The 27973-nt window shown below is 40.6% G+C and overlaps 1 protein-coding gene across 2 annotated transcripts in view; it reads left to right on the top strand.

The window, feature by feature from the left end:
* The first annotated feature begins 2903 nt into the window (after positions 1 to 2903).
* Positions 2904 to 27973, top strand: part of TAB2 (TGF-beta activated kinase 1 (MAP3K7) binding protein 2) — a 67696-nt gene continuing 42626 nt past the window's right edge. The window contains exon 1 of one of the 2 annotated variants that reach the window (XM_080389640.1): positions 2904 to 3277. The gene's annotated coding sequence lies outside the window, so the exon portion shown is untranslated. Of the gene's footprint in view, positions 3278 to 9877; positions 9948 to 27973 lie in introns of those variants that run through there. The other variant, XM_080389641.1, reaches the window with a different exon arrangement.

Raw genomic sequence — 27973 nt, forward strand, 5'->3', positions numbered from 1 at the left:
ATAAAGAGTTACATCCAGATTTTAGTGTTAGGTAGATCCTCCTAGTTCTTGTTTCAGTTACATAGGAAAATAGTTCTTTCCTGAATCTCAATACACAGAACTATTTTCCTAAATACATTGTTGTTTGATTTTAGAAAAGTGTTGGGAAATTATTCAAAATTAGCTGCTACAGAGGAGAGAAGCTTTAGCCAGGGCTCAGACATAGATGCGGTGTGGAGAGTCTGGGAGAGGGGAGAAAGCGTCGTGCAGCTCACTCACATGATCCCAGTGCTTAAGCACTGCAGTAAATACTGCTGATGAAACAGGGAAAGATGGTCTTTCGCCTTCCTGTGGCAAATCCCTGTTTTAGCAACTGTAGGCAAAAGAATCAAATATTTAACTTGGTATTAAACTTAGCAGAATAAGTTCGGTTTCTAGCGCACAAAACGTATTCATGTAAGTATACTATCCTGTCTGTCTGAAAGGTCAGGTATGGCTTAGCAAAGTTTGAAACAATTGTGTTGGAAGAGTGGAACAGCAGCATGCTTGAGCAGGTGACCAGGAGATCATGAATTGGCTACAGCACAGGTCACGGAGGAGAAGGGTTCGATTAATGTAGTGGCGCAACCCTGGTACAGCTCTCTGTGATCTGATGTTTCCATTGCATCTTCTTTCTAGATGTACCATTAACCTTTTTTGTAAGCGATTACATTCATTTCTGGCTGGGTTTGGGGTGATACTACCTTGTTTGCAATTAACAAATATTTCAGCAGATTGTCAGTCCTCTATAACCTTGACTCAAGATAGGCTGAGTAATAAACTTTGGATACATGTATTTCAAGTGTCACGCTGCTGATGTACAAATGAACTGCAGACTTGTCTGCTAGAGCTTATGAAAACGACCAGTTCTTACTGGAACGAATATACACACCTATATTTCCACATTTTGTGAGGGGAAAAAACCTGTGTTCCTTCCCCCCCCCCCCTTTTTTTTCCCCTTTTTTTTTCCCTCCCACCATAACAACTCACTATTAGACTCATTGGCATCATGTTCTCTCTCTCCCTGCCTACTCCAAGCAAAGCTAGCCTTTGCAGTTGCTTTTCCTGGGATTCTCTCTGTGTGACAACTTGAACTAACTGCAGTTGAGAGTGGTTGGTTGGTGGTTTTTTCCTCACTTCTTAATACATTCATTTGGAAAACATGTTTTCAATCATTTCTGAAAGTATCCTTTGTTGCAATGGCAAAGTCAACTTTATTTGTTGTAACAGAACACTTAGGCTAAATTGTCACGAATAATTTAGTTCCTGCCTAGCGCATGCTAGGTTTTTATTAGTTTATGTCATTTTATCTTGCAATTTTTAATTGGCCAGTTTGATAGCTGATGTCCTGTGAAGAATGTATGGCCCTCTCTCATCTCACCATTGCAATGGATAGTGCAGCTTTTAAGGTTTGAGATGACCATGACTGGGCAGTTTTGTCATTCCTTTCATACGCTGGAGCACACTGGAAATCACTGGTGCCTCTGGGAGTTAAGGTGGGTGAAAAAAAATCTTTCCACTGGTTTCTCTCCAGTACCACTGCTCTGTGGGGAAATCTGAAAGCCCTACCACATCCCTGCCAGGCCCCATTCTAGGTTGCAGGGTTTCAGACAGTTTCCTTCTGCTTCAGCTGATAAAGTTTGCTTTTAAACTATTTCTGTTTCTGACTGTATTTTGCAAAGCGGGATTACCTAAGAATGGATGGATGGATACTCCATCGTTAGCGTGGGCAGCACCTGCCTGCTGCACAGAGGAAGGAGAATCCAAGAGATGCAGGAAGAAAGGAAATACAAGGAGAAAGAGCAAGTGGTGTACGGTGTTGCACCCCTAAAACCCAACTGTTTTACTGGACAATTTTACAAACTCGTCAAAAAGCTGTCTTTTCATTGAAGGTTAAACTTCCTCAAACTATGGAAATACAAAGACCTACTTGAACGCCCCACTAAAATCAAGGACGTCGGCCTTTCTATGGTAGAAGGGATTTGGTACCGATTTCCAAGCCTGCACGTTAGGAGTCCCGGGGCGGCGCGGCGGGCTGGCGGGGCCGGGCCCGGGACCCTGCCGCAGGTGCCGGTGGTCGCCGGGCTGAGGGCCCCGCCTGCCCGGTGGCCTGTCGCAAGGAGCACTGAGCTGGGCTACACCTCGGAGGGACGGTAGAACCCGCGCACTCTGTACACGCATTCAGAGCACCAGTATTTCGGACAGGAAGCGGCAATTCCCGCTCGAAACGGCTGTTTCGCATATAGGGGTGGGGGGTTTTAATCAATCCTGCTGTCCCTGGTTTCTTTTTCCCCTTACAGACGCTCCCCTTTGTGGTGACTGCCCTTCCTCCCGCCGCTCTCTCAGACCCCGCTCAGCTTCCCGCCGGCCTCCCCTTTCCCAGGCGGGCGGCCCACCTACCCACCCCCTGGCGCCGAGCCCGGTGGGAGGCGGGGGGGGGGGGGGGCGGCGGGGCAAGAAGGGGCGAGGGAAGAGCAGGGCTGGAGGGGGCCGGGGCGGGCCGCCAGCGGCCGCACATGGCAGAGCCGAGCGCCGCGGCGTCGTCCCGGGCGGGGGGAGCCCGGGCTCAGCCGTCGCTCAGGCGGCGGCCGTTACTCCACGCGCTCCGCTCGCTTGCGACGAGGGGCGGGGCAGCCGGATTCCCCCCCCCCCCGTACCCATCCCCGTAGCGGAGAAGGCGGCGGCCCTCCCTGCCCGCACGGCGCGCGGCGCAGCCCCCGCCACGCCCCACCCCGGGGGCGGGGGCGGTGCAGCCCGCGGCCCCCTCCCCCCCGGTGCCCATTGGCGCGCGCCGCATCCCGTTAGCACTCGGGGCCCGGTCTCGCGATGCTGGGCCGCCGCCGCCATATTGTGACACTATTTTGATTTGGAGCGCAGCGAGCGGGGGGAGGGGGGGCCGGGAGCGACGCGCAGCCGGAGCGGTTCCAGCTGAGGACGGGAGCGGCGCCGCAGGCACTCACCTACCCACCCACCCACTCACTCACCCACCCACCCCGGCCTTGCCGCTTCTCCCGCCCGCGGCGGCAGCACGGACGCCCCCCTTCCCTCCCTCCTCCTCCTCCTCCTCCTCCTCCCCCCCCGGAGCGGAACGGCGGCGGCGGGAGGCTGCGGAGCGTGTCGGGTCGGCGGGGTCCCCCCTGCCGGGCGGAGGCGGCGGCGGCGCTGGTGGCGGCGGTAGTGGCGGCGGCTGCTGCCGTGGTGGGGGAGGCGGAGGACGAGGAGGAGGAGGCGGAGGAGGAGGAGAAGCAACGGCGACAGGGTAAGGCTGACCCCGCCGACGCGGGCCTGGTGGCAGCTCCCCGGGCTGGCTTCCTGGCGGGGCTGCACCCATCCCCGGGGGGCCGCGGGGAGAGGCGCGGGGGGCTGGCCCGGGCCGGCCCCCAGGCCCGAGAGGGGCAGGGGGCCCGAGGCGCTGCTGGAGCCGCTCTCCCGGCCCCGGGCTCTGCCGGGGCGAGGGCAGGGGAGGCCTGTGCGCGGGGAGGGAGCAGCCGCCGGCACCGCGCTCCTCCCGGCGCGGCGGGGTGGGGTGGCGGCGGGAGGCAGGGCAGGGGCGGGAAGCCGCCGCGCGGCGGGGCGTCCTGCGGGAGATGGAAACGTATTTTCCTTCGCGAGCCGCTGGGGCTCCCCCCGCGCGGGGAGGGGTCCGGCGGGCGGGGGGCGCGGGGCGGCGCCCGGGCCTGCCCGGCGGCGGGGGGCAGCGGAAGCGGGCGGCTAGCGGGCTGCCAGCGGCCGCGCCGAGCGGGGGGAGCGGGCGGCGGGGCTGGCCCGGTGCCCAGCAGGTGACAGGTGTGAGTGCGCTGGGTGAGACTCCGCCATTTGGGGATGAGTAACAGTGTCAGAGGTGCGAGGGTTTGGTGCCTGGTGTCTGCGGGGGCCGGCTGGGCTCCATTCCATATATAGTATATTTGGGACGTTAGTTTCCATTATTCAAGGCAGTTTAATTGTTGCGCTGAAATTCTTGAAATGGTTCTGATAAGAGGGATTTCGAAGAGGGGAGATGCATACGGTTTCCTTTTCTTCTCTGTTTCTGTTTTGTCCCTCTGAGAGACCCGAGAACGCTGTGCGGGGCTGTGTGGTACCTTGTCTCATTCATTAAATTGTATTAAAAGTCTGAATGCTCAGTCCTGTTGGATGTAGCAAGGCCTTCAGGGCAGGGACCTTGTGTTCTTTGTGCTTTACCTGGTAGCTCAGCAGGGCCTGTTTTGTGCCCAAGACCAGTGGGTGCTTCTGTATTAATGATAGTAAGTGTGTACTTAAAGGAATTCCGAAGGAGCGCTTCTTAGCAAGGAGTGGGTTTCAGGTGTGGTGTTCTAGTCATTGTAAGTTTAGGTTATTTGATATAGACTGAACAAAGCTGTTTCTGAAGTTCAGGTGTAGAATGCTGAAAAAGGCATTGCATGTAATTTTCAGTACTCTGAGTTACATAGGTGTTTAGAAGGCATATGTTAAATACAGAGCCATTCTCTGAGACTGTTCAAAATGTTTTGTAACGTACTTCATACATACATACTTTGTATCTACTTTAACCATCAAAATGGTACTGCACATGCGCTACAGTATGGAAGGCTAGTGACTATAATGATAGCACTGTATTCACAATGGGACATGATCTGCTAAAATCAGGAATAATTTTCAGCTTAACTAATGATCCACCAGATAACCAAGCATTTGCATTTCATATACATATTTCAATTACTTGTTCTTTATCTGTATTAATTGCAATTGGGTTTTGTCAAATCAATTCTGATACCTGCTTTTGGCAAGAGGGAAGTTCCACTGACAAACTAAGAGACATGTCATCAGCTTCAGTAAGTTCTGCCCTTCAATTCAAATGAAAGTTTCAGTCGCTTGTGGCTGTTATCCCAATGTTAAACTTATGGATGCTCATTGGTAGGTAGTGCCTTGGCTTGCACTGCACCAGAATGGACACTGAGCTGACTTTCAGTTTCTTTAAAAAAATCTGAGAAGACCTGGGTGTTTTTTCATGATGTTGCTTCACAGGGGAGCCTGCAAAGAAGAAGAGGGGAGAAAGGCTGTTGGAGGAGATTCACAGTTTGGGTTTTCCCAGTTTTGTTTCTTGAGAGATGTTTGATAAAGTATCATCCCTACCATTACATTGTAGGAGCAGTGCCATCTTCTTGCTCTGCTGTGCTACCCTTGCTTACGCCAGCTTTCAAAGACTGTGAAATGTAAACCATTTTCCTTCTCAGCATTAAGAGAAGTCAAAGGATTCTTCTCTCTTCCTTTAAATTTGCTGATACAAAAATAGAGTTCTTGAAAATGGGCACTCTTCTTGTGACAGTGTCCTGGTAGAAACTTCTGTTTTCCAGAAGTGGCAGAATGGAAGAAGATAGTGGTTTTCCTCGTCATGGCATTGCTTTGAAGGCTGAGGTCCTGTGTGTTTTTGTAATGGTCCTTGGCGTTATAGGTAACTGGTATGCCTTTCAAGCCTTGTAGAATTAAATCTGTCATCTGTTGAAGAGATTATTCTTATATAAGGTGGGGGTTTTGGGGTGGTTTTGTTTTTTTTCTTTTTGCTAGGGAGCTTAGAGAGCTTTTGGCAGACTTACTCTTTGTGAGGCTGTACTTTGAAACATAAAACTAGATTGGTCTTCATCTTATTGCAAGTGCGACCTGCTTATCATGATCTCCATGGTTGGAAACACTGGAAGAAATAAGTTGGTCAGATGTGTGACCTCAAGTTTATGAAATGACTGTAAATTTAGGACTGAGGAATCAGGCTGATCTTTTTCTGAACCGCTGCAAGCGGAATGCTGAACAATGTTGCTGTTGGTGCTTTTACAGGAAATAGAACAAAAATTCCAGTGATTCAGAACTGGATTTTTTTTAAAGCTATACTCAAAACTCAAATATTTAAATGATTGAATTGAAAGTTAACTTTTTTCCCACTAATGTGTACAGTGATTCAAGTTGGGGCGGGTGGGTGGGTTGTCATTAATTGCATAGTAGGTTATCTCAACTACAAAAAGTATATACTTTCAAACAGGAGAAATGCTGGTGGATGTTCTACAATGTCTTGAATGTTGCATGCCAAACTGATCTGGATTGGATTGCACATATTTAAATGCAACTGTGAGAGCAAGAAAGCTGTCAGATTCACAATTGGATAATATTTTTTTATATAAATTCTTATTTGTACTCAGAGGTTCCATATAGTAGTTGTTTTGGTTTCATCCTTTCTTGAGAATGCTTACCAAGAAATTGCTGACGTAATATTAATACTCTCCCTGACATAAGTTTTTGTAGACCTTTATCCTGATTATAGTAAAATTAGGAACTTACTTTTATTGAACTGATCAGCAATCTCAACTCTCATGCAAGAAAGTATTTCAAACAGTATACTAAGTTCTTTCTAGCTTTGTGTTAGGATGCCTTTAGATTTTGGTGTCCCTTAATTGGGTTCTAGTGAAACCAAGTGAAATAGCTCAACATAATTGAAGTAGAAAGATCTGTGTTCTTTGTATATGGTATCCTGATGTTCATGGAACATGTTCGTTGCTGAATGAATGGCATCACTCAGGATATTCTTGTTACCATAGGTACAGTTAAGATGTAGTTAAATAGTATTTTTAGCATGTGTTAGATATATTTTTTTTGTGTCTTTATGTGTAACTTCTGATAATGTGCTAAATTACTGGACACAGAATTTTACAAAAAATATTTTGTTAAAAATATGCATTGTATTCTTAGACAAATGCTGTGGGTAATCAGGTTTTATTGCAATGTGGAAAATGTATAGCTCTTTCCTATTCTGAGCACAGATGAAGATCAAATTTCATTGTCTTTAATGAGTGCTTTAAAACTCATTCAGATCCTGGTTGTACTTTGAGCAGAATTTAATTTTTTCATTTATTTAAAAATCAGTGTTTCAAAATGGGTTTAGAACTTGTGCTCCCTTTAGTATCTAGAAAAGCATTAACTTAGGAATGCACAGTGGTAGAAGACATCCCATAATTTCTGTAGGTTGCATATGTGAGTTTTTAAAAAAGATAAAAAGATGAACCCCAAACAACCAAAACTATTAGTTTTGTGTACGTATTGATTATGATATTTTTAGGCTTGCTAGAATTTACTGAAACCAGGTCAGAGCCACTATATGTGCTCACTGCTTTTTGATGATTTTCTAACTTACCTAAAACATGTTCCAGAATTAATCAAATCTGGTGCTGTGTACATGCTGGCTCCTTGATCTGCTGGGGCTACCGGTGGAGAAGGCAGAGTTCCATCATTGAAGGCATGAATTTGAGTTTCTTTTTTTCTACAAAGCTACCAGTTTTCACAAAATTTGTAGAAGCCTTTTCTATCTTTGAGACTTTTACACCTCTTTTAAATGTGCTTGAAAATGGTTGGAGGATGTAAGTACTTACTAAAAGGACACATAGAACATGTAAATGCAGTTTCTTTTGCAATTTAGGAGTTCAGAATCGACTGTTCTCATGTGAATAATATGTTGCGGTGCACCTATTTTGTTTGGTTTTTTTGTAAAGAAATGGAGTTGCTGTTGGTTTTTATATATTTGTGTAGTATATAAACCATATTTAATTCGCCTTTCTAAAGACATAAATCTTGGGAAATTGTTTTCTTTAATCGTTTATCTCAAATTTTGAGCTTATTGGTTGATTTCAGAAAATTAGCCAAGGGGCAAGGTGTGAAAAATTTTATGTTTTAATAATATTTAAGAAGCTTTAAAATTGATGGCTTCATTGAATAGTTTCATCTCTTGAGGGAAGAGTTTAGCATGAATTTAGCAGTTACCTGTATTTAGCCTGCCAGTTGGCCAGCAGCTGTTTGTGGGTTAAGAACTAGATGTGAAGTGCAGTAATTTATTTTTTTTTTCCACTTTTTTTTTTTCTCCTTCAGTCAGTAGTTAGAGGATATGAGAGGTTAAAGTATATTGTGGCTAGTGCTTGGAAGAGAAGGGTAAGATAATAGGCATCTGGGATAGAGGTGGAATGTGACTTAATTGCAACACGGAGGGCATGGTTGAGACAGAATGCTAATCTATGGGAAATGGGGCTTTGTTAGTTCTGCTATTTATGGGACAGTGCCTTTAAGAGGAAGGTTAGCAGCAGCTGCCTGTTTTGGTTTACTGAACAAAACTCGTGTCTACAATAGGTTCTTAAGAAGATGAAGACTTGGAGCAGGCGGGAGGGAAGCAGGGTGTGAGATGGGTAAGGTAGCTGAGCGGACTGCTGGGCTGCTAAGATTATATCATAAGTGGCATGCTTTTGACTACAGTGATAGAAACTGTTGGGGTAAGGTGGCTGTTAGATGTTGGGTGATATTGTTGCTTCCACACATACAGAGCCTCTTTTGCTGTGCTTGCGTTACGTGCTTGTATGGGTCTGATTCAACACTGTTGTCCTAACACCTAGACTGACACACAGAGCATGTAGCAGCATGGGGCAAGAATGTGCATGAGTAAGGGAGGAGTTACTTAAGCCGCCGAGGAAATACATGTTGTTCTCAAATATTATCTAAAGCATTATTATATTGTTACATTGTATATGGTTACAGTTTCTTTAGATAATGTGACTTAGACATTTTGTTTGGTGCGAATAGTATGATTCAGTCATGCCTCTGCAGGCTGTTGCATGCGGTGGTATATTTAATGTACTCCCAGGTCTAATGGACTTGCCTGTGAAGATGAGCAATGGTAGTATCAAATTGTTTTAATAAGCCTGAAATTAGTTGCTTTTTATTACAGACTAAAGATCTTATGGAGTTCATTGAATCTTGAAATAAGTATCTGGTATACCTCTATTTTGTAGATAACGTTAGTAGAAATGGATAGCAGATGTGAAACACTCTTAACAGCAAACTTTTATTTGCTGCTGTGTGTCTTTACTGTTCAAGCAGATGCTTTGCTGTTACTGGGTATTTTCGTAGGTGACTTCTAGAAAGATTAGGGAGCCATTCTAGGAAAATTCTTAGAGGCTGTCAAAGCTACAGCTTTAGAATGCATTTTTCCAAGGAAACTGCATTGTATGTGTATAAAAAAAAATAATAATTTGTTGATCCAGCTGTTTACTCATATGTCCTCAGAATGTCTTACTTTTTTCAGCAGGGTAAACTAACTGGGAAAAAAAGTACAGTAAGTTTCAGAACCTAAGCACCCCATGAGACATTAGTACTTGTTACTGATCCGATGCCTCAGAAGCTGTGACTAATATGTACATCCAGATAAATCTGTTCTCCTGAAGCTGTTTTGGGGGGTGGGGGTGGAAATCAATTTCTACTTTATACTGGAGGTTAGAAATACAGAAAAGTCTTTTCCCATTAAGTCCTAAGCCTGACTTGGCCAGGTGGAAAAAATTATGAACTGTTTCACCTACATAGGGGGGGGGAAAAAAGCAAACACTTAAAAAAAAACCCAAACCTGTAGTGTGGCATGTAATTGTATCCTTTGTCAATTCATGTTGTGTTTAAACCCCTAAAAAAAGTCTCCACCTCCTGTCTCCATGCTGTGCTACCATATCTCTTTTTAAACTACTCTCCCATCTTCCTACGGCACTCATTTTTTTCAGCTTTTTTTTTCTTAACTTCTTAAATTCTGTGCAAAACAGATTTTTATCTCCTCCAACCACCTTTTTACTGACATCCTATCATATTTGTAAGTGAGCTAGGAAAGAGGAGACCTGTTCATTCATATCCTTTCTTCACTCTCCCTTGCCTAGGGAATATATGATCTATACTTTACAATTGAAACATTAGTGCCCTCTTGTTTATACTTCTCGTTGGCATTCTTTTTTATTCTAATCTTTCTTCTTGGAAACTTTTCTTTTTAAGGAACTGGTTCAGTGCTTGTCATGTCTTTCTCATTCTGTTTTCTCTTCAGAGTATCAGTTGCTAAGTTTACCACTGCTCCATTTAGGCTGTCATGAAAGAATGAGAGAAAAGAAAGTGTGGTGAGTGCTATACTTGGATTTCTTTCAATGCATTCAACTGGTTCAGACTGCTACTTTCTAATTGTTGGAAAAACATTTGTTTTTTGAAAGGGAATGGTAGGTTATCTTACTTAGAGAGCCACCTTTAGTCTAACAGGTGTAAGCCTGGCAACAGGGAATCACCAGGGGCTCAGCAAAAGTATGCTTAAAAAGGCCTTTTAGGTTGATACATCTAAAGCAGTATGTTTCACATCAGCTTATGAAGCTGCTTCAGTTAAAAAAGTTTCGGTGACTTGTTCCATTTTTTAAAAATATGACCTTTTCTTTGGTTAGTGGGGGTAAGATTTCTTGTGTGTGTGTGCATGTGTCTCAAATTGTGTAAACTGCCTTGCTGGAATAATTGCCAATCCCAGATTATTATATTTTTATTTATGCTTTGGTATTGGCTGGCAAGCTTCACTTGGATTAGGCCCTTTTGTGCAAGGCAGTGTATAAATATTTATTAAATAAGTCAGTCCCGGAAGAGTTTGCAGCCCCATGAATAATAAAGTTTGTTTACCAAGATGCATATATTGGATTAGACCGAGACATTTAGCAAAATATTTGCGGTGTCTTTCATATATTATGCCTGTTAGTTCTTCAGTCATTTTAAACTGTGCTGATTAAAAATTAATTATAACTGTCTATAATAGCTGTAATTCATTTAGCTGTTTTGACATATGATTTTCAAGATTTGTCTCAACAATTCATAAAAGAATTATGAAGTTACTTGAGCTGGGCCCTCACCAGCTTGTATTCATTGGTAGCTGCTTCAGGTAGAGGTAGGGTATCAAAGCTGGGAATTCTGTTGAAGGCTGTGATAATGGGTCACATCTATCGTGCTTTCACTCAGGACTTCAGCCAGAATGAGAACATTTTTTTGTAAAATGACTTGAATAAAAGGAGAAATTTGACCACTGGCAAATTCTTAAGCCATATATCTTACTTTGTTGTGTATCCAAGTTAGGACTTGGCATGAATGTATGTGTAAAAAGGGGTTGCTAAAGAACTAGTTTCTGTTCCTTCACAAGAAGTGCATTTTGATCTTCCTTTCCCAGGCCTAAAGTGCAAGACTTCTTGGATTGGAATAGTCTTCCATGGTATCTGGTGAAGGAGAATAAAATAAACTGCAAGCAGCAGGAGAGAACTGTTATTTGGATTGTGGAAATTTCTGTTCTCTCCAGCCTCTTGTTTCTAGCAGGTGATGTGTTGAGAAGGAAGGTTCAGAGAAAATACCCATTATTTGTTGCTTTTTTTCCCCTACATGGGGCTGAAAACCCCTGTGGTTTCCAAACTGAAAGGAAAATATCTGTTCTCCCAGTAGTACTTTCATACACATGCTGTGGAGGAAAAAAACCCAGTGTGACAATGTCTTATGTTCACTCTTCTGGTGATTTAGATCTTGTCAAAGCTGTGAATGGTACCAATGTGGCTTCATCATTTTGGATGCATGAAGTGTCATCCTTCCATAATGTAGCTGTATGCATGCAGAGATTGCTAGCTGCAGTTACGTGCGCAAAATAGTGATAATTTTCTGAAAGGCCTTCAAGCTTAAGTTGGGTGAGTAGTTTTGGTTTATTGATACAAAATATGCCTTTGCTGCCATGAAAGGAAAGCGTTAGCTCTTTTGTCAGTATTTCTATGTGACTTACTCTTGGAGTAATATAACAAAATGGCTTTGAGATAGATTTAAAGCAAAAACCAGAAGAATGCAAGCATTTGTGAGCATTGAGGGCCAGTGATAGTTTTCTGTAACTGAACAGGGAAGATGTATTTCACCGACACAAGCTGTTGGTCTCTGGTACTTCTCTCATCTGTCTATGAGCCAGGTTAGTCTATGTACTGGGGGTCAGGAAACTAATCAGATTGCAGTTTAACTGTCTTTAGTCTCACTCTATGAGATCACTTTGCTGAGGAGCTGTTAGATCAGTTCAGTAGTTTCCTCTAAATTCACACTGAAGGGGGATGTTTTGCACTGCAGCTGATAGTGTATAGATTTGCCATCCTTTCCCCTTAGTTCACTGATGTGCTTTATAGTATGATCCCACAAATAGCTTTTTCTGTAAAATTGAGGTATGGCAAAGAAGTAGAAGGTAGAAGATACAAGAGTTTATTAAGCTTGTATTGTTGATGAAGAAAGTCTCTCATGAAACTGTAGACTTCAGAGCAGTGCTGCAATAAACAAGCAGGAAGACCAGTTCAAGAATTCATCTCTTCCCCACGGTGACACTGCAGCTGTTTGTAGGGTCACCAACTGAATCACCAAAATGATGCAAGTTGAAAGCTATCACTTCGGAAAGTAGAACAGGTACTAGTTGAACTGACTTCGCTACAGAACCCATGTATGTGGATTCTGCCACTGTGTGAAATCTCCGCGAATGGCCTGCCTGGGTGAAAGATGGCAACAATAGTCTTTCTCCTGTTACCTGGAAATAATCAGAAAGTCTTAAATGCTTTCAACAGGCGTGTTTTAATTAGTGAGCTTTAAGTGATGGTGCCTGTAAGAACCCCAGCAGTCTTCTCTTTGTCAGTAAAAACGGCCAGGTTTTCCTAAGGTGTTTAGTCTTTAGATGTTGTAGTCCAGTTTTGTAATGGAATAGGAAATTCAGGTCCCATTGAAGCTGGTGAAAGTCTGGCTAATAGTTCAGCCTAACAGCAGTGAGGTATGTAAACTGTGGAAAACGGGAAAGATGGCAAGAACCATTCAGAAAAGAGGTACAGCACTTGTTGACATTAAGAAAAGATATGGTTAAAATGGGGTAGTAAAACAGATGTTTTGTAATGATACTCCTGTTTCACCTTGAGCTGGCCTAGATTTAGAGCCTTTTGTAATCTTTAACGGTTATGAGAGGCAAATGTTGAATCTATTAAATTGCAGTCTGCTGTTCAGCCATATTAGTGAATGTAAAGCTTCCTTTAAGGATGAGTAAATTAAATTAGTGTGTAGCTGTTCTTTCTTTAAATTGCAGATTTTGAATGGCCTTTGGAACAACAGTAGTTGCCAGTCTGGCCTGCATATTCAGATTCTAGGTTGGCACATACTAACTTTTTCAAGCTGAAGCTTAATGTAGATGTCCACCTGTTTACAAAATACTGTAAAAAACACAAGTGTTTAAGGCTCGTCTAGGTTCTGAAGTTTGACATTACTAATGTCTTGTTTCTTGATTGTGTTTATTATATTGGGTTTACTTAATTTTTTCTTGTAGATTTTAGTTGCAAGTAAATTCCCTGTGACGGAGTATCTTAAAGTCAAAGTACCACGTAATGGTGTTAGCAGAGTTGATGGAGCTACAGGCTTCCTTCCTGTTGAAACTGGCCAAAAGAACAGGCCAAACTGTAGCTTTTGTTTCTTCAGTGTAGAGCCAATGGCAACTCTTTGGAATGTTTTTTCCACTCCCCATCCGTGAGTGGGGAAATTCTTGCCAACGCAAATGAGATCTTGAGACCTGCAACTTGGCATAATATAGTTCATACTGGAAAAAAAAAAGATACTTCAGCTAGAAAAACATCCAGAGTTATGCTAGCATAGGATCTTGTTAATTTGAAAACAGTTGTCTTCTGACTTGAAGTTTTTAGCAGTCTTGGAGCAAAATAGTATTTCAGCTTTGTCTGTGTGATTTCAGGCTGCTGCCTGTTTCTGATAAGGGCAAGTCATCACCTTACACTGTCATGTCAATGAATGTTGCAGAATGCCTATAGTGACTGCTCAGACTGTCAAAATTCACTGATTTCAAAAGCACTTTCTCATTTCATATTTTCCTATTGCAGTACAACTTCTCTGGCTCTTGTAGCTTTGTTTTCTGATGTACACGTATTGACTAGGACTTTTAAGTTGATTTAGGAGAAGCCTAGCAGTACAGCTTTGTTTGCTCTCTGAACTTAAGAATTTATTGTCACTGCTTTGTCATCCTTTCTGAACCTATTGTGAGAATGAAACTAGATGTAGTTGGCAGGAATAATACTTTGCTATTCATTTATGGGGAAAAAAAATGTGCTTTTATCACAAAATTAAAGTACAAGAGTTTTTTCATAACTTTGTTCTTGCCAGCTCCTGTGAAAAGTCCATATCTGCATTTTTAAATTATGCCTGCCTGTATCCCATGGCTTAGTATTTTTGTGGGACAAGCATTAGAAAATTGGAATGGGTGAAAAACTGAATCCTTCTGAAGTTTGAATCTAAGTCTAATAGTTACGAATCCTTTGCTACTTTATCTACATGACACTGTTCATCTTATCTTTCAAAAGTCGGTCTACTTCTATTAACAGGCCTCTTATCTTTGTTGCAAATGCAAGAAATGTATTAGTACATGTAAGTTTGGAAGAGCCATCCAGACTAGCAGAGTTACTTTTCCTCCATGGAGTTGTTTAGTATGTGTTTTTATAAAACAGGATCTCAGCCCTCTCTTTAGTTTCCTGAAAATACCTGATACCTGGCTATAGTTGCGGTTAGAAGATAAACACTGAAGCACAATGATTCTTCTTAGTTTTATGTATTTTTTTAATATATTTTCAGTGTGTAACTCCAGCTTTAAAAAGAAAGATAAAACACAGCTAATTTCTTAGTTAAAGGCTATAGTGTAATATACTATCCAGAAAATATAGGGAAAGGTCAGAATCTGGTGGGAAGATTGTGTTTAATAAAGGGAGTGGGAAATTATCTCATTTTTTAGAATGATTGGCAAGTTAATAACAAAATTGGTTGGTTTAGTAATTAGTTAATGTTTAACATTTTTTACTTTTGGCATGTGTTAATATGTCCAAAATATTGGTGGTTTTATAATTAAAAAGGTTTGTTAGATTTCATAGCTAATACATGTGTGTCAGTTTCAGAGAGAACCCTTTTATATTTTTGCTGCTAGGTGGTAGTGTAATCTTGATTCCTCGCTTTTTAAACAATGGTTTATTTCTGCACTTTCCCTCTGTCCATAGTTTTCAAAAATGGACTTTGAAATAGGGGTAAGACAGGGACAGAATCTTAGTTGCCAATGTTTGGGTTTTTTTAATGTGGATTTTGGTCTCCTGTAAACCTTGCTGCTGTTGTGGCAGTCTCTTTTATTCCCAAGGAGGACCTTACAAGGTTAGAAGCTTCACTTGCCTTGCACTGAGGCATCTTTTCTGTTGCTTCTCAACTTGCCTCTATTACTTTCCTCATCTGCCTTTTTCAGAGCAGGTTATTTTTAATTTTTTCCTTTGGAGTATCTAGTTGTCTTGTTAGCCTGTATCTGGTGTCAGGACCTTCATAAGGAGATACTGTTTAAGCTAGAAAAAGTGGAAGATAATTTGTAAAAGGGTTAGTGGCCAGCTTTTAAAGGTTGTAACTGTAGGAAATGATACATATTGAGAAGCCTTAAATAAATACTGGAGGAATTTCAGCTCTTCCCAGCTTTCCTTTCCCCTTCCCTTGTTGATCTCCTCTCCCTGAATCCTGTGTGGAGTAAAGTGCAGAAAAAAGGGTCAGTGGTGTTAGTCCTTTACACAGCAGGAAGTGCAGTGATCGCATCTTTCCGTTACAGAAGGCTGGAGAACAAGTAGCATTATTCTTTTCTTTGAAAAAAAATCATAATGAAACGTTGGAAACCTAGGGGAAAACAGCTAGTTTTAAAATGCTGAATTGTTAGTTCCTAGGTAGGAAATCTGTATTTTAATCTAGAAGAAGGCAAGTATGGAAAAATAACTAGGAGCTAGAGGAACAGCTGTTCAGACATCTGTTTGTTACTTTTCCCTCCTGGTGTATGAAATATGCTCCTTGAAGAAAAGCAACAGGAAGAATAACTTGTATTGGCACCACCATGAGTATTTCTATTTGACTTTTGCCTATCAGTGCCTTTTACCTCATCTTGATGTAGGGTTTTTTTTCCAGGTTGATGGATTTTTGTTTATTTTCCCTATTACTGTGAAGTTGGCAGAAAATAAGTGGAAACTAGATATTTCCTCCCAAATGTTGCAGTGGTGGTCTTAGTTTTGTCCTTATTTATGTTAGTTTGGGAACTAACAGAGAAGGAAGAGAAAACAAGTCCTAGTTTCCATGACCACGCTTCTGCCTGCCTTTCCCTCTTTTCCCTGGGAGCTATTCTGTCAGAGAGCTCCTGTGTTAATGTAGGACCCTCTGCCAGTGTAGTTTCATAGGGGAAGGTAACTGCGTTTAGTTACGAAGTTAAACTCTGGCCTAAAACTGTGGCAGCTGTCCGCCTCTTCCTCATATGTGTACCCTTCATAGCCAAGGGCCTCAATGCCCCTTCTGGAGAGGAGGATCGGTTAAAAAGAGGAGTTCTGTGGCCATTCTTTATGGTAATGTGTTAAATAGCTGAAGGTCTTTCTTCCATACCTCTTGGTGGTGTCCTACCGATCTTTTTGAAGCTCTCCACCTGCTATCGCTTCAGGTGCTGTCTTTCAGCACAGTTGTTTCCAGTTAGCTGCTAACAACTCAAGGAAGTGGTTTGCTGTATTAACCCTTTTTGTGTTGCTTCTGTAGAACTTGTATGTCTCTTCCTTCCTCTTCCCTACAGGCCCACATTGTTGTTTGTTTGTAACAGCTGCAGAGACAGCCTTGTGCGGTTGGGCTAGGTGTTTAACTTCCTAAATGTTTATTCTAGTGCTAAAGCAATTTAAAATCAGAAGAGACTCTTAGTGTTGAGTACAATCTTGGTTTTTTTCCCCTCCTCCAAGATTGCCCTCAGGAAAAATTAAGGGTGTGATTTGTAAATCAGTGTAAGTTGGCTGTGCTCCTTTCCCTGTGTTCACACTGGCATTCATCTGACTCAAAGCAAAACTAGCAGAAAATTAACACTATCCCCCCCGCCCCCAGTTTTGCTCCATGAACTGGCTTGCTGCAGGATCAGATGAGTGCCAGCATTGGCTTAAATCGCAGGAGTGAGAGGGGGAATGCGTGCCTGGGAGCAGGAGGAATGACAGTAGCAGTATTGAATTGTTTTGGAACTGCATTTTAAGGAGTGGCTGAAATACCCAGCCTTACTGTCATTGAAACGTTATGAGTAAATGATACATTAGTAAACAAGTCGAGTCCCTGACTAAGTTGAAAAAGGAATTTATTTTTTGCCAGGGTCTTGCTTTCAGTAGATATTTACCCAAAAGCTGGATTTACCAGTGAAGCCTTTCCTGTTGATTAAATAAATTGTTTGAGTTTTGTAAAGAGGGGGAGAATAAGAAGGAAAATATTCAACCAGCCCAGAAGTGTGCATGTGTGATGCAATCCTTCGTGCTCCTTGACTGTGATACTACAAGGAGACTTGACTCCTTGAGTGATAGCTTGTGGGTTGCTAGGAAATCTAAATCTGAAAGTTCATGAAACAAGCTGAGATAGTTCTCAAGGTGAGTCACCCAGGGTAAATCAGAAGGGAGTAAAAGTTGCCCCGTAGTTGCTCTGTTTATGATTAGGGAACAGGAGGCAAGTTGGAGCTCATGATACTTAGCTGCTTAGTTATCTGACTGTGTGCCTGCTGCTCCAGTTTCTTCAGACCTTTCATTCTGCTTGCATCTATTTCTGGGACGTGAAAATGGGATGTTGGACTTTATCAATACCTAAATGTCTGATAGTGGTCACACATTTTACTAATTGGTAGTTATAGGTGATACTTCATATTTATTACAAAAGGCAGAAGTGTTTTGCAAGTCCTCAGTGTACTTTCAAGGAGTGGGTGGATTTTTTTTCTTTGCTCATTAGCTTCCTTCCACCTACCCATCTCTCAGCTGATCAAATTTCTGTGGAATGGGAGTTAACCATAAGAGACTTCACTATTTTGGAGGCTGAGGACAAGGTATAACTAACTGGTTGTGCCTGTGGAGAGCAAGAGGTTTGGGGTTGATATTGCCTTGAGGCTTGTCCTGATAGGCCAGTTCCAAGTATAATTGGAAAAACTGTTTAAACGTGGCAAAATGAAAAAAGGAGAGTTTAATTTTGATTATAAGCCTAGCTTATATTATATTATCAAATATAGTAAGGAAAGTTCAAGCATGTTTCTTTAATAATTATAGCTGTTTTCTCAGGAAAGTGTGGCTAAAATGAAGTACAGCAATATACAAAGCTGAAAATGTGTTCTATTTAATCTTTGTACATATCTTTTAATAATACACTTGGTTATTACACTGTATCTTTAAGCCTGTTGTTCTCAAAAAATGACCTCTTTGAATAAGCTCTTGCATAGGAATTACCCCCAAATCCTTAAAATAACAAAAAAATGTTTGCCCCCATTAGAACAAATTTGCTTTTACTTCATTGAAGTAAGAGAAACCTATGGCTGATTGTTTAGCCAGTCATTTTCTACCTTAGAAAAACCTTTAATTTTAAAAAAGAAATAATTTTGTGTGCTTTTCAGATTGATAAAGGTTTATACTGTGACACGTAGAATAACTTTGCATGGTGTATTTTGACATGGGAAACATTTTAATATATTGGCAATGTTTATATTTGGGATTGAAGTAGTATGAGTGTTTCCAAGTGGTAGTGTCTGTAATGAAACATTTTAACTAAAGCTCTTGAGCAGAAAGAAATATGCTGTATGTGAAAGATACAAAGAAGGCGGAGACTTTCTTTGAAAAGTTAGAGAACCTAATTTTGTGCTCGGATATTCTTGAACAAACTAGTTTTTGATTAGGCTTAAACGATTTATTGAATCTCTTATGTTTGGATTCAGATCTCATTACAGTCCTGATTCAAGTTTCTTCCTTCACTCTTTAAATGAGGGAAAGGAATTGGTAGTTTTGCATCACCAGTTTGTTGTTTTTTTTTTTTTTTAAGAAGCCTGATAAAGCATCTGATGATAGATGTTCCTAAGGGAAAAGTTTGGTTTTTTTAATTTCTTCCCTGTTATTCTAGCAGTTAAGGATGTTTGAAGTTATCTTTGCTCTGTTAAGGGACCATGGTTATAGTTTTCAGGTTATTTGCAATATAACTACTTAAATATCTTGGTAACATAATTAAATTATTTGGTTATTCCATATGCATTGTTTACTTTTAGCTTTAACCTCATGCATGGACAACATACATTTGCTTTTATCAGCATTTGAGCAAATAGCAAGTCAGGGACATCAGACTGGGGGGAGCAGCGAGGTCTTCTCTGATAATCTCTTCTGAGACTTTTACTCCTCTTAGTTAAGGTCATGTTTGTTTACATGTGGTTTTTTTTCTTTCCTTGACAAAAAAAGGGGGACTAATTCTTATTGTTATTTTCCCTACATATTAAAGCCATCATCCAAATTCTTGTAGGTAGCAGCTGAGGCAGTTTTCTTTTTCCAGCTCAGTCACCTCTTGGACTGAGAAAATGAAACTTAAAATGTCAAAGACTGCTAGAATTGGTGGGGAAGAATCTGAGCTTTGAATCTTAAAACCATGCTGGTATCTTATGCTTTGAAGTAGATAAGAGTTTTAGCAGAGGAGCTATAAAATTATCTTTCGAGGGCAGATGCAGTTTCCAAGAAAACTAGATCAGCACATGGTCATAGGCATATGGACTTCTGTACTGGGGACCTTGTAGTTGTAAACAGTACTTGACAGGATTTATATCAATAACACATAAGTTAAGGGACTGCTGTAGAGGGTAGTCAAAGACTGTTTCTAGTAGACATTAACAACTTACCTTTCCTCCTCCAAAAGTCTGCAGTTTAAACTGAGTGTCTGGTATGTGAGGTGTTTTCTCAGGACTTTCTCCTCTGTTCTTCATTTTCCTTGATGTCCTGCAAGGGAATCTGTACTGTGCTCGTTCTATAATCTTTTTCTCTAGCCTATAGTGACAGATGTGTTTCAAACTATATCTGTAGCTGGTTTTGTCTTGCTGATTGTAGCAAGTTGAATTTCTTTTATGATTGGAAAGTGAAATTTCTTGCTCTAGTTGCTCTTTAACAGATGAGGGAGTGGAGAAAAAGGAACATAGGGTAATTGAAGTGTTGATTTCTGAATAATTTGTTTGGTGATTTCTGAACCTATTTTTTGTTTACTGGTAGGATGTGCATGAAGAGATGACAGGAACAAGTAGCAAGAGAAACACTGTGCCAACTCTGGTGGTTTTTCAATGAGCTGAATGATAGTGTTTTTTGAGCCCCAGCTCCTGAAGTCAGAATTTGAATGTTCCTAAAACACAAGCTTCTGTCCTTCAAGGCTGGAGAACATAGTCTGCACATATAAAATTCAAGGTTAAAAAATTTAGGGGAGAATCTTTTTAAAAACAAAACAAAAATCTAATAAAAACCCACACACAAGAACCCAACACTTTCTAGGTTAATTTTGAATGCTTCTTCTTGTTAGGGTTTTGGGGTTTGGTTTGGGTTTTTTTAGTCTTTGGAATGAATGAACTCCAGGTGATGTGGAAATAAAAGGGGGAAGCAGGAGAGAAATGAGGGCAGGGCTGCAAGGGTGAAACTTCCTTCTCTTCCCAGTCCTTCAGTGAGATGAAATTGTCAATGTGTAGAAAAGCATTACCTCAGAATGTGAAAGTGTGTGCTGAGTTTATAACTGCTCTCAGGGTCCTAACCTTCTAGGCTGGTTTTACTCTTTTGCCTTCCATGCTGTCAGGCAGAGACCCTGTGGAGCCTTACCATGTACCTCAGAATTCTCCAAAGCTTAGCCTCTAATGCTTCATCTGCTCCACTAAAGGGTATAACTGCTTCTTGCTTGGAATGAAAAAAAGTGAAAGAGAAAAAGAAATTATATTGATAAGAATTTCTTCCTTTCTTTCTTGCCTGAAGCCTTTCAGAAAAGCAAAGCTCACTTTTATGTGGTTGCGGCAATCTCTCTTTTCTTGACTGTTTCTTACTTTTAAAACTGAAGTCACAAACATTTCTAGTCAGCTTCATGCTGATTACCATAATTGATGCAAAATTAAGTTTGTTGTAAAGCTACAGTTGTAAAACTGTCTAATTGAAAATTTGGTATTCTAAAGCGTTTTTACAACTGAGTGGTAAAATCTGAGAAGTCACCATTGCTTATATGCTGCCAAGCTTGAAACTTATTTTTGTGAATTAACAGATACTGTAGAGCTCAGTTAGTTGGTACACTTTGTTCTAGCTTCATGATGTGGACAACGGTTTCTGTGTTGGTGCAGGACTGTTCTGTGGATGTGTTTGTGGGATATCTTGGGCTGACTTGAGTTTAGTCTCTTTGCCTTAGTTCATTTGCAGCTTCAGGGGACTTAATTCACTTTTTAAGGAGATTAGTGGAAAGATGAATTGGTGCTCAGAGATTACTTTCTATTACAAGACTGATGGGTACTAGTCCAATTGCTAACAAAGGAGTAGTTTGTCTTAACTATTTGGAGATTCACTGAAAGCTTGGAATCAAATATATATGATCTGTACTTCATATTAATTCAGTCTTTCAGTCTGTGTTTTAATCACAAAATCATGCAAGACCAAGAATTCTAGAAGGTGCCTGAAGTCTGCTAAGTGTTTATTTTTAACAGCTCAAGAGTCTTTAGATGTGTACGTGAAAGTGGTAAGCTTGAGAAACCAACTTTTTACAGTTTCTGTAAGCAATATCGGTATGGTTGGATATTTGTTGATGATAGCAGTAACAGTGGTCACTTTATTTATAACTAGTAACATGCTATTTGGCTGTTAGCTCTGGAGTTCAGCAGTCGTTCTGCTTGTTCTATAATTGGAAGTAATAAGAGTGCCAATCTAACTACCCCTCACGTTAACAAGGGAGATGCATCCCCAGTCTGTACTCTTGCCCTACGCGTAGGCTTTTATTGGTACTTCTTGAGTCCCTCTTCTCACCATCTCAATATGCTAGAGACCCGTTCCGGCTCCCCCTCACCCACCAAGAACTAACTCCAGCTGCGCTGGCAGCTGGAATTGCCTCTGAGGTGCCCGAGGGAGGTGGAGGCGGGCGGGACCTGCTCCGGCAGGTGGCAGCAGCAGCCTGTTCTGCTGAGTTGGGGGGAGGCGTGAGGGGACAGAAAAATGAGGACAGGTGTATGATAAACAGATGAAGACAGTTCACTTAAGAGAACTTGCTAGCTTTTAATAAACGATGTCCTGTTAAAAGGATTTATCTTGGCACTTTGTCCGCAAAAGTTGTGATGCGGAACACTTGAGGACACCTACCAAAAGAGCTCTGCAGTAGTATTTAGAAAGGAACCTCTGTGAGTGACAGCCAGCTGCTGTTGTTTGCTCAGCTACCTGTTGTAGGATATTCTGAGAAGGTTGATTCATTTAGGTGCATCTGTGTTACAATAACGATATGGTAAGACTTACATAAGAGGAAACGTATTTTTAAATAATGTGTTTGGGGGGTTGTGCATAAATAGGTGATACTTGGTTTGGGTGATGTATTTGGGCATGTCAAAATTCATGACTTTTACCTGACTTGCCCAGCTGTGATAAGGTGCTGGATCAAGTACCTAAATGTTAATGGGCTCCCACAAACTACAGTTTAGTTTGACTGTGAGTTTATAAGAATTTGTACCATGACAGAGTATAGTGCTGTGAAACTTGACCCCTAAAGAAGTGTGTTCAGATCAGATGAGAAACCAGCCTACTGTCTCAGGGCTTCACTGCGGTGCTTCCTTTACAATACAGACTACTGCGGACTTACACTACTGGACGATCGCTAATTTGAGAACATGTGGTCTAGGTTTGACAAATACACTGCTTATCGTTATTTTATGCCTTTTAATTGTTGAAGAAGTGCACACTTCTGGCAATTATCTGAATAGATTTGGAATTGTATGTCCTTAAGTTCTGGGAGGATAAGTATCTGTGGTGAGATAAGTTGTATTCAGGATAGAGGGTAACTCTGTCTTAACCTGAATTAAGCCTGTGTCAGTGTTTCACAGTAAACTCATTTTTGCTTGAGGTTTAAAAAAAAAAGTCCTGAGCCAACAGACTTTCCATGTATTATTGTTAATTCTATTTTTTTTTGTTCTGTTTTGTTCTATTTTCTATTTGTAATGTTTTGTTCTATTGTAATATGTTGAAAGTTTAGTAAAAGATCAAAATACTAAACAAGATCTGTTGCTCGTGATCCATCTGAGAAGTGCCCTCTGCCCAGTGATGGCTGTAAACTGTATAGTGTATTACTGGCATTAATATTGATTCAGAATAATTTTGATAAGACTCATTCTTTAATTACAGTATTCTTTCCTTGAAGTTATAAACTACTTTGAATTAAATCTGATTATATACATCTAAAATTAACAGGTGAAGAGATGCAATTATTCCCTTATCTGAGTTGATAGCATTACAATGTCTCAGGAACGATTCACAGAAAGAAACTACAAAATTGGACTTAGCTGTTTGATATATTTTCAATTTAAACATCTGAAAAGATAAATCTGATTTATTAATTTTTCTGATACATGTATGGAAACTTGCCTGTGACGCGTGTGTGTGTATAAGTTATGAGCTTAAATATTAGGCTGTTCCCAAATCAGGGATGTTTTTCTTTTAAATAAAAGCATATACTTGCTTTTGGGTATTAACTGCAATCCTTTCAAAATCTGTGCTATAACCAGAAGGAGGAAGGAGATTATGTGCCAGGGATGTTGCTTTTGAACGTGATTGACACAGGTGTGTGCTCGCTGTGTCTTGCATGCCACGCTAATATGATATAAGCCAGCTTCTGTCTGGAAGCCATATCCACGTAGTGATGAACTTGAGCAGTTTGTATGCCAATTGCTCTTGTCCCCATGTGTAGGGTACATTTATATCAACAGAGCACAACCAGCAAGGTTCGTACCTTTTCATGGCCTTGTAGACATGTTTATCTGATAGTTCCTTTGTACTGAAAAACTTCAGGAGTAAAGCAGATCACTAACAGACTTTTCCTATTGTTGATGAAGCTTACAATCTTACCAAGGAGGTAGGGTGTAGCCCTTAAACAAACAGGGTAGCTATTTTGGCAAGATGAGTTGTAATTTTTTAGTCTTGTTATTTTATCATAGCATAGAAAATGTGCTTTCTTATAAAGTGCTGTAAACAGATACTACTGTCCTAGCTTACAGTTTATTTTCCCCTCCTTTTCCACTGCCCAGGATTTAAGAGAACAAACGCAGTAGCATCTTGCCCGTTTGCATGAAGGGCAGAGATCCAATGCCAGGTTTTGTGTGTGAACTAGTGAAGAAACAGCAAATGATAGAATACACTTGTTCCAGGAAATGATGATGGGGGAGGGAAGTGGTGCAGTTTTCAACTTCTGTTTTAGAAATTCGTATAGAAAAGACTATTTTTTTTATAGCCCTTGCATAGTATTTCTTGAAAAGTGGGTGGAAGCCTCCTGCACATTTTTTTTTACACATTTGTGAGGTAATATTCTTCTCTTTTATTCTGCACTGTTTGGTTAATGCACTTAATCAGGGAATGCCAAATGTTTAAAGACCAAGGGTGTAGTTTCATGAGCATTTCTTTCCCTGTCAGCACTGGCATGAGCTGCCCTGACCTTAGCTTCTTATTCCTGCCTTGCCCCTCTGTTGCACTAGTATAACTAGTTAATGTTCCAGGTGGCTATGCAGCAAAGCAGATTGTGGAATTTACCATCAGAAAAATATTATTTTTAACCTGGATCGATTCCCTGACCGGCCTCACTGCTCAGCTGCACAAACAGTTGTACCAGCACAGCTGAAGGATGAGGACTGCTTAAGCTGGTACTGCAGTGGAAAAAGTGTTGTGAAACTATAGCCCATGGCTTAAACTGTATTCTAGGTGTTTTGCCGGTACAATTATACTACGCTCGCAAAATGTTCCTCACACATGCGGCTTTCATCAGTGCAGTTTATTTTGATTGTGGAATGGAGAAAAGGATAATTTTGGGTTTTGCTCTGATACCTCTGTGTTGTCAAAATATGTAATGTATATGACACATGCCTGTTTAACTCTGTATAAAAATCATTATGCTTTACATTAAACTGTTTTGAGCTACTATGCGTCATTAGAGAATGGAAGAACTATAAAGTCAAGGCATCCTCTGTTTATTTGTGCTGTCTACTTGGAATACATGTCATGTTGAGATAGCTGCTTCCATCTTTAACCAGACTGCTATTAATCTTTCATCATCTGCAGGAATATCAGTCTTTACTTTTGAAGGTGAGGGCAACAGGAAATTTTACAAGAAATTAAATTCACAATTCTTGAGTATATACAATAAGAAGTTAAAAGCTCTGAAGCAGAGGTTTGAGATTTCAGGAAATAATACGGGATTTCTTAAGAATTCAGATTTTTTGTCACTGCACTCTTAGAAAGGTGGTTATTTAGCTATGTGTCCACTTGGGAAAGGAAGCATCAAAATGCTTTTATTCTTTATCCAGAAACTCTTACTTGTCAAATTTCCTGCACCCAGGCAACTGTATTATTTAATTTATTTTCTGATCTGGTTCTTCTATTGTTTTAGGTGTCAGTTTACTTTGGTTCTCAGTCTCATGCTATAGATGGCGGGGGCAAAGGCAGATATTCTCCCCTAGTTGGAATAGTTAAAGAATTTGAATTTTTTATGCTTTGCTTTTACGATTTGAATTCTGCATATTGCTACATATGACATACAGTGAAGAATAATTTAAAATTGTTACTTTTCTTTGTATTTGGGCACTATTCAGCTAAGGTGGGCTTCTTTCAATCAGATTTGACTAGTAATGTATTTATAGGATTTGTAAAAACTGCTACTACTGTATGACCCATTTTTTTACTCCCTTTAAGTTGATAGCCACATGTGAGTTTAAATATCTGTAAAAGTTACATTGATTTCATTTGGTAATTGGTGTGCCTTCTGTCCAATCTTCAGCTTCCAAATACCAGTCTGGAATGGGCTTTGTAATACAGGGACAATGATAAATCTTAGGTTGAAACAAACTAGTATTCTAAATGGTTCATCAGATGTTACTTATAATCATGTAATGTTAATGCCAGACACAAATCGATACTACAAATAGAATGAGAAATGTAAAGTTGTTACAGTAGAAATTTGTGCTTTGCATATTCCTTTAAGAGTTCACTATCCCTATGGCAACAACTGGAAGGAGCTTTTTCTAATTATGCAAAGTTTAAGATTTCATTAAAATGTGGAAGGGGGGAGAGTGGGGAAGCAGCTTCTGAACTTCTGTGTTTTGTGGCTTGGAAAGTAAACACAAATCTGTTCTCTGTAGGCTTTTTTTGCTGACTCCTTGTAGCTTTCCTAAGCACTGAAGAGAAATTTTAATATATGGTAAAATTACTGATCTTCACAAGAGTGAAATTGCTAAAATCTCTGATACTTGAGAAAAATATGCAATAGTTCAGAAGTTATAAAGAAAATGCATGCAGAATGTCTTCTGAAGTTGGAAAAAGGCATATAGGCAGCTTCTTTCACCGTAATAGTAGTTTCCCTTGCTCTTGAATGTGTAAGAAATGTATCTCTGCTTCCAATGTTGTTTGTAAGGGAGTTTTTTTCATAGAACATTAAGTTACGAGAGACAAACTGTCTTTTGTTTCTTTTGTAATGTAAATTGAGATACAAGGAATATTTTTTTTATAAAGGCAAGTTACATTTATTGCTGTAGGAGTCAAGTAACATTGTTAGATAAGTTTTTACTATGAAACATTATAGTGGGTAGGGTATATTTTAATCTACTATTATAATTATTAATTTTACTACTAACAGAACTAGGAGCATTTCATAATTATTTATTTTGAATTCCTATAACTGAAATGACAGTGTTCATGGTAGATTTTGTTGTTCTAGAGTATGTTGGGTTGTTTGTTCCTGAAACGTATGGGCCCAGAGCTTGCCTCTCAGGTTGGTGGTACTGATATTGGCATTTAGTTTTACTTTGGCTGTGGAGCAATCAATCCTGTTAGGACTTGCTGATGTGAAAAGAGATTGAGTTTACTGTAACTGAAACAATGAAGCAAGTGTGAATATTTCAGAATATGTTGTAACATTGTGAAATTGAATGGCTGTAGGTGTATTAGTTTTAAATTATTTGTGATAACCTGGGTTGCATTATGACAAATTCAGTAGAATCTGTGGAAGACTTGCTTCCTTGGATGCTGTCTGTGGCCGGTGTTACTAAGCCTGTCTTTTAGGGACTAAAATTAGTCACGTGTATTAAACCTATATAGCTCTCATTGATGTAAGAGGGCACAGTATGGTCAAAATTCATACTGCAATGTCTTGAACATTTGTGCAGATGTGATTTAGTTAGTTACTGTTACACACCAGTCGCCCAAGCTGCTGTATCCCCTGTGGCTCCCAACGAAATGGTTAAGATGTCTTGATCAGTGTCATTAGTACTATTATATAATGTTAGGGGGCAGGAGGCCACCTCAGCTGCAGACTGGGCCAGGTTTCAGGGGTGCCTGGAATTTTATGCTGTTTGATTCCCTCAGTGGTCCAATCACTAGAACTGGCCCTTCTCTAAAACATCTGTAACGGTACCCTGACAGTGTCAAAATAAGGATGTGACATTCCAATGGCAGATAACTGAGTTCTTAAAGCTACATTCAAGCTGTGAAGAGTAAGGTAGAAAGACATTTTAAGCTGAAAGGAGGTGTTGTCTTTCATTATTACTTCATAGGCTGTTGTCTTTGCTTTTGTTCTGAGGACTTCTTGTGTAATGACCAAAAGCGATTGCATGCCTGTTTCAACTAATCAGTAGGCGTTCTGGAAGATCTGTAGGATAAGAGGAAGTCACAGCTTTTCAAAATATTTTTAATCCAGGGGTTTTTTTCATGTAAGGAATTAAATGTACCACCTCATTTAAAATAACGATTCATTTGCAACATGGTGGTAACTTCTTTTATAGGACGTGTAACAGTTTCCATTTCTTATTGGAAAGAGGCTACTTTTCAAGGCGGGTTGCAGGGGGGACAAATCAAGTTTAAAAGTCTTACCTGAAACAGTTTGATTTTGGTTTAGGGTTGTTTTTCTTCTAATTTCATATGACTGTGCCAGCAACAAATCACAGTAGCCCTTTTTGATATCTATATGCTCTTTCATTTACAAGGTTCACTGTTCTTCTAGTCAGTACATGGCCATCCTACATTGATTCGCAAGGGCAGAGCCAGATCTGCCAGCTGCTATGACATGG

The sequence above is a fragment of the Falco punctatus genome, assembly GCF_963210335.1.
Source record: "Falco punctatus genome assembly, chromosome: 5".
NCBI classification, from domain to species: domain Eukaryota; kingdom Metazoa; phylum Chordata; class Aves; order Falconiformes; family Falconidae; genus Falco; species Falco punctatus.